Here is a 6,000-nt window from a genome sequence, read left to right as displayed (position 1 = left end):
ATCAGCTGCAGTTGGTTTTCACTGATTAACTCGCAGCGTCTTCAAGGAACGGGGGAGCAACCAATCAGCAAAATCACCTGGTGTCATGATTGTTTGGAAGGAACCCCTTTCAGTCCACAGCACATGATTGGACTCCACTGTGCTGTAACAATCGCCAATGGAGAGCACCACAACACTCATTAATATATGTGGAAGTGCTGCATTTTTTTTTAACTTTTTGAAGTATCTTATAGATCCAGTCCGAAATAATTTTAGCAAAACAGTACGACAAAGTATACTACCTTCAATTGGTTAAGATTTACCATGATTTCTTCTTAATGGGTGCCATTAGTCATGCGAGAGCTTGAATGATTCACTTTCAAAATGATAGATCTCATTTTGAATTTACATGAAATGGGAATCATTTTGCTCTAGTCGTGTGCACAACAACAAGGCACGTTTGATAACGAGCATCCCCTCTGCAGTAATTTTCCAGCAGTATAAATGGGCCTATTGAACACCTGTTGGGCATTTTTCTGGCTGGATGAGTAGGCATAAAGACTTTCTCTTATAGTGCCTGGAATGATCGCTCCCCAAGTCTTATAGCCAGGATGTCTGCTCACATTCACATTGTCAATACATACTGCATAACTCATTAGGGATGCACACACACCTGGTATTTTTACAGTAAAGCCCAAAGTATTTCTCGAAACACCATTTTTATCTATGGTATTAAGATGCAACAGATACCAGAGCAAGATTTCCATAAGGTGCCTGCTTCCAGTATTTAATAATGCAGAAATGCCGTGGCAAATAATATTGAAAAAGCACACGGCGCATACTTTCTTCCGACACTCTTCATATAAATGGAGAAATAATTGTATTTTCCCTTTTTCTGTGTGGGATGTGTGATGTCATTGGCACTTAGAGTCAGTATAATTAGATGCCAGAGATATATGCCTCACCTGGGGCGTCTTTGTCCTCTCCTTCTGCTTCGGCCTGCTCACACACGCATTGGAGGAGAAGGCTCTGCTGAGAGATTTATGCCACTCCTCAGTCCATTAATGTCTCCTTTTTATGTGTCCATTTGGCATAGTGACCACTCCACTCACCTCGTTTAGACTGGATGCTGTTAGGACAGTGTGAGAGTCCTGTGCTGATTCAGGTAGACAGACAAAGACAGAAAAGGGAGGGGAACACATTTACACAGAGTGTCCCCTTAGCGTACATCAGCAGCATATGATGCTATAGCTGAACTGCCCTGTCACTCCTCCTCCTGAATAATATTGAAAAACACATGAAAGAGGATGCATGTGTTTTTATATGCATTTTATGTTTTTGAGCATGCATAAGAGACTGTATGCCAGCATCTGCTTGAGAGTGTGCAGCTGCTCAGATCAATATATTTTAAAGAATACTTTACAAATAAACTTCACACATGACACTGGTCAGTTTTTTTAAGTACAAAAAAAAAGACCAATAATAGCCTCTAAAAGCAACTGGACATGTTCCAGCAGGAACATCAGATATCATGCAAAATTAGCAAACATCAACTACGAAGATAACGTGTTACCCTGAGGTGAGCATGCAGATACATGTAGCAGTGTACGCGCAGCCAGAGAATGACTGCATATAGTGGCACTTTCTCACATTAAAAATCACAAAAAAAGCTACTAAACACAACTGGACTTGTTCTAGCAGGAATGTGTTCTGAAATTGGAGGGAATTTAACGACATTAGCAACCAAAATTACATTTTCCTGATGTTAGCATATAGTTACGTGTAGCAGTGTAAGCTATTTACACAGCTATGTAACATGCCTGGAGCAGATGAACATATAAAGAGAGTCATCACCATTCAATGTTATTTTGTAGCCAAGAAAACAAACAAAACAGAGTTTTCAGAATATTGTGAAGCCATGATTTTTGCATATGTTTACAGTAGGGGTGTGAATGTGTTTTAACATGCATTTTGTAGATGTTTTTACATGCATTTTGAACATGCCTAAAAGCCTGTCTGCCGGCATCTGCACGAGTGCGTGCAGCTGTACAGATGCTCATATATTTTGATTAATACTGTACAAGTTAATTTCACACATGGCAGAGAGAGGAGACTTTCTAATTTTGTGGACTTGAGTAGCCAGAAATCCTGTAATGCGGCATCAATAAACTTGCCACAGCATGCTCATTTATGCAAAAGCAGTTCTGGTTCCCAAACGTTTTCCTGTCACGTCCCCTTTTCTAAAGCAGGACAAAATTTATTGCCCTCCCCCACTCTCTGTAAATTAAATTTTTATCAGCCGTTATCAATTTTGTATAGTAACAAAATGAGCCAAGTTAATGTTATTTCATTGAAAATTGTTATCAAGAACATGAACTGCGTTTTTTATGTCACATTTGAATGAATTTTAGATACAAAGGACACAAGGTTCTCCTGCTACAGTGACAGAGAGGCAGACCAACATTTTTTTCATTATAGTATCCTGAAAAACTAACTCAACTGCTTTATGAGCCATAGCGTGATGTCTCGTGTTCTTTAAACTTTGCCTAATAATTCGACCAGCTTTGGTTTCCTTACACATTTCCCCCTTGGTAAATAGACTGCACTTTTACAGCAGGACACATCTTTTCATACACAATGATAGCAGCATTCAAGGGCAATTCAAGTTCGGTGATTTGCTCAAGGACACTTGGACACAGGATCCAACCACCAATAGACGACCTACTCACAGCAGCTCCACTGTGATGTTTCTATGCCCCATTAAGGGGCCTGCCCTCAGGTTTTTAGGATCACTGTGCCAAAGGATAGCAAATATAACAAGAAAATTATGTAGCATTTATGAAATCAGCTTTCTCTACATACTGTATGTTCCCAGAGTGAAATTTGGCAATTGCTCTCAGTTGTTTCCCCTCCAGTTATCACACTCAACACTGTAATTTGACTTGTACTAATAGGTCCCTTAGTGGCAACTAGATGTTCTTTGCTTAAGTTGTCCAAGTCAAAATTGAGATGGTGGATTTCTGCATACAAGTCATGCTTTGTTAAAGGGTTTTTTTTCTTTCTTTTTTTTTTACTACTACTTCTTTATTTTTCTTTCTCTCATCTCTGATATCATGATGGAACATGATACCAATGTGCCAAACTGTTTACTCCCAACTGGTCAAATATTATCGCTTGGTCAAGTCCCTTGGTGTCTCGCAGGGACACTAAAGGGTGCTTTGGGGTTTGGACACACGGCCTTTTAACTAACTGTACACCTAAAGAATACTCTAAAGAGTGAAAGGTCAATGTAAGAAGGAGTTTGGGGTCGATGGATGGGTCCTAGGATGTCCAGTGTGAAACCAAAGGTCAGCATCATTTTAACTCAGGTCAAAATCATTTACTTAACCTAATCAAATAGTTTGGTGCTCTGGAAGTTTATTTTTAAGTGTAGGCAAGTAATGAGCAGACACTTATTTCTGTAAATACAGAGGTTTATTTTTGAAGACGTATATGCATTAAACAAGTGGAAACTGAGATGAAACCTGACAGTCCAATACTGATGCTATAGGGGTACCCAGAGTGCAATAATTTGAAGTGTACATCCACAGACTAAGCTCCAGTATTTGAGGAGCTGGGAGTGAGAACGTTTTGGCTGTGGGCACCAAAACATTCTCAATCCCAACTTTTTGAATAAGCCCTACATGCCAAACTATATTGCTAAAGGTAACCCTTCAGCTTCAGTTTTAGACCACCAGGGATGCCATGTCAGTTTGTCAATTTGTACTTGTTACATGCACTTGTCATTAAAAAATCACATTTACAGAGGAAATGTACAGTTTTCTTAATGCATACTGTCTTGTTTTAAAAAAAACTTTCATTGTAGATTACTTTGTTTTTAGGTTTCCGTCTATAGATTTAAGCCCAAACAAAACAGCATGTGGTTATTTTTAAAAAATAATATGGTTATGGTTTGGCTTGGGGTTAGGGTTAGGGTTTTTGGTGAGTTTAATGCTATAATCTGTTAAAATAACTCAGTTGAGTTTTGGTTTCACACAGGACTTGAATAGAATTCACCTTGGTGAAAGTCCTGAGTTTGCTGGACTTATCTACCCAAGCTTCCACCCACTCTAAGCAGACTTTCTCAGTCTTTATACTGCAGCAGTTGCTGAAAGCGTCAAACCATGACACCACCCGATGTGTCCCATTCTGGAGCTAGGGGTGCCTTGATGTGTCAGTATATGATGCTGTGGGCCACTGCCCAAGGTGCAGTATTTAAAGACTTGGCGGTTCACCAAGCTCCCTCACCCCCACCAACACATCATCATTCTTGTCAAGTCAACACGCCTCCTACCACACCTCCAGATGGGACAATCTACTACCATCTTCACCCTAAAGACGGACTATAAGCTGTTTTTGTTTTGGTTTTTTTGTTTTGTTTTCTGCTGTCTTTTTTTGTATTTTTACCCTTTGCTTCTGGATGCTTTTTTTCGAAAGTCTTTTCCACATTGTATTTTCTGTAATTGTTATCATTAGGCACATTGTCGCAGCCATGCAGTAAACTGCTATCACAAATCCATAGGCAGAGCTACAATCAGTGTAGAGATTGTTTTAAAATGCGGATTTTTCCTTTCCAACCCATCATTTGCATTTAAATGATGACAACGATGCATCTTCATATTTACCTCAGCCAGGACGGTGTGACAAACATTATCATTATTCTGTGTAAGTGGAATCATATGGCAGCAAACATGTCAGCGGGCATGGAAGGTGCAGCAGCAATAAGTGAGAAGTGTCACTGCATGGCTAATGGGTGAAACACAAAAGCTCCAAAACATCTAACCGAGCACACAGGAAAAGCTCCAAGTGAAAAGGGGGAAGTGCCATCTACAATATGAATATAACATCTCTGTATTCCCAAGAAACCCTGGCACATGGACAGTTTCATAAGGGAGAAATGATAGACATCCATAGCATAATTGCTTTTTAGAAGGGCAGTTGGCAGCAGTAGTTTGGAAGGAAGGAAGGAGAGGTACAATAATGATGAAATATCAATGAGATGATGAAAAAGTAATCATTTTGCCGCAGAAGCACAGAGCTCAAAAGATCCGGGTGCCAACACTCAGAAATCAATAAGTCTGATCCAATGTGGAACAATTTACACACGACACATCACTCATCACTCCATATTGGAAAGCCCACTGCCAGATTGCCATTCTGGAGACATCGTCACTGCTTCACAAGAATAATGCAGCGCAATGTAGAGCAGCCAACTTAAATGTTGGAAATGTGATTTTAAAAAGAGCCAACTTCAAATGTAAATTTTCTTCATTCGCATTGCCAGGAGAGAGGTGGCCAGACGTGTAGGTGTTTCGTGCATTGATTCATCCGGCCAGATTATACAACCTCCATAAATTCAGAAAATCCTTTATTTAAACTTTCTTTCACATCCGCACAACCCAGTCCCTATTATTCTATCCGAAACTGAGCAAAGGAGAAGAATACAAAGCTAAGTATTAATATTCACAATCCAAAATAATTCGAAATTGCATTCCACAATCATTACACTTTAAAAGACATCTGCTAAATAGGTAATTTGGATGTTCTGTGATGGAAAATTCTGCAATGGAATTGAGGAAAGCCCGAGCTTACTGCTCTCAGAAGCTGAATACTAAAGGGCTTAATACCTCAACACAGTATTTGTGCTATTACCAGACTTCTTGCAACAAAGATGTCTGCAAACTACATAAATAGAAATGATTCACCAAGTATTTAAGGAAAAAAAGACATTTTAGGTGTGCTTTTAAAGGTGCCATATATTGCTCATTTTCAGGTTCATACTTGTATTTTGGGTTTCCATTAGACCATGTCTACATTCAATGGCCAAAAATCACTTTATTTAAATTGTCTGTGCCAGAACACCTATACTAAAACTCTGACCAAAATGCTTCATTTTAGAGCCTGTTTCTTTAAGCCCGCCTTCTGAAAAAGCCCTGTCTTTGTTGAGCGTTTTCAGGTCTTCCATGTCTGTGGGCACCTCTG

The sequence above is a fragment of the Plectropomus leopardus genome, chromosome 5 (genome assembly GCF_026936395.1).
Source record: "Plectropomus leopardus strain MGB_pleo_1.0 chromosome 5, ASM2693639v1, whole genome shotgun sequence".
Taxonomy (NCBI): Eukaryota; Metazoa; Chordata; class Actinopteri; order Perciformes; family Serranidae; genus Plectropomus; species Plectropomus leopardus.
This window is presented reverse-complemented; position numbering follows the sequence as displayed.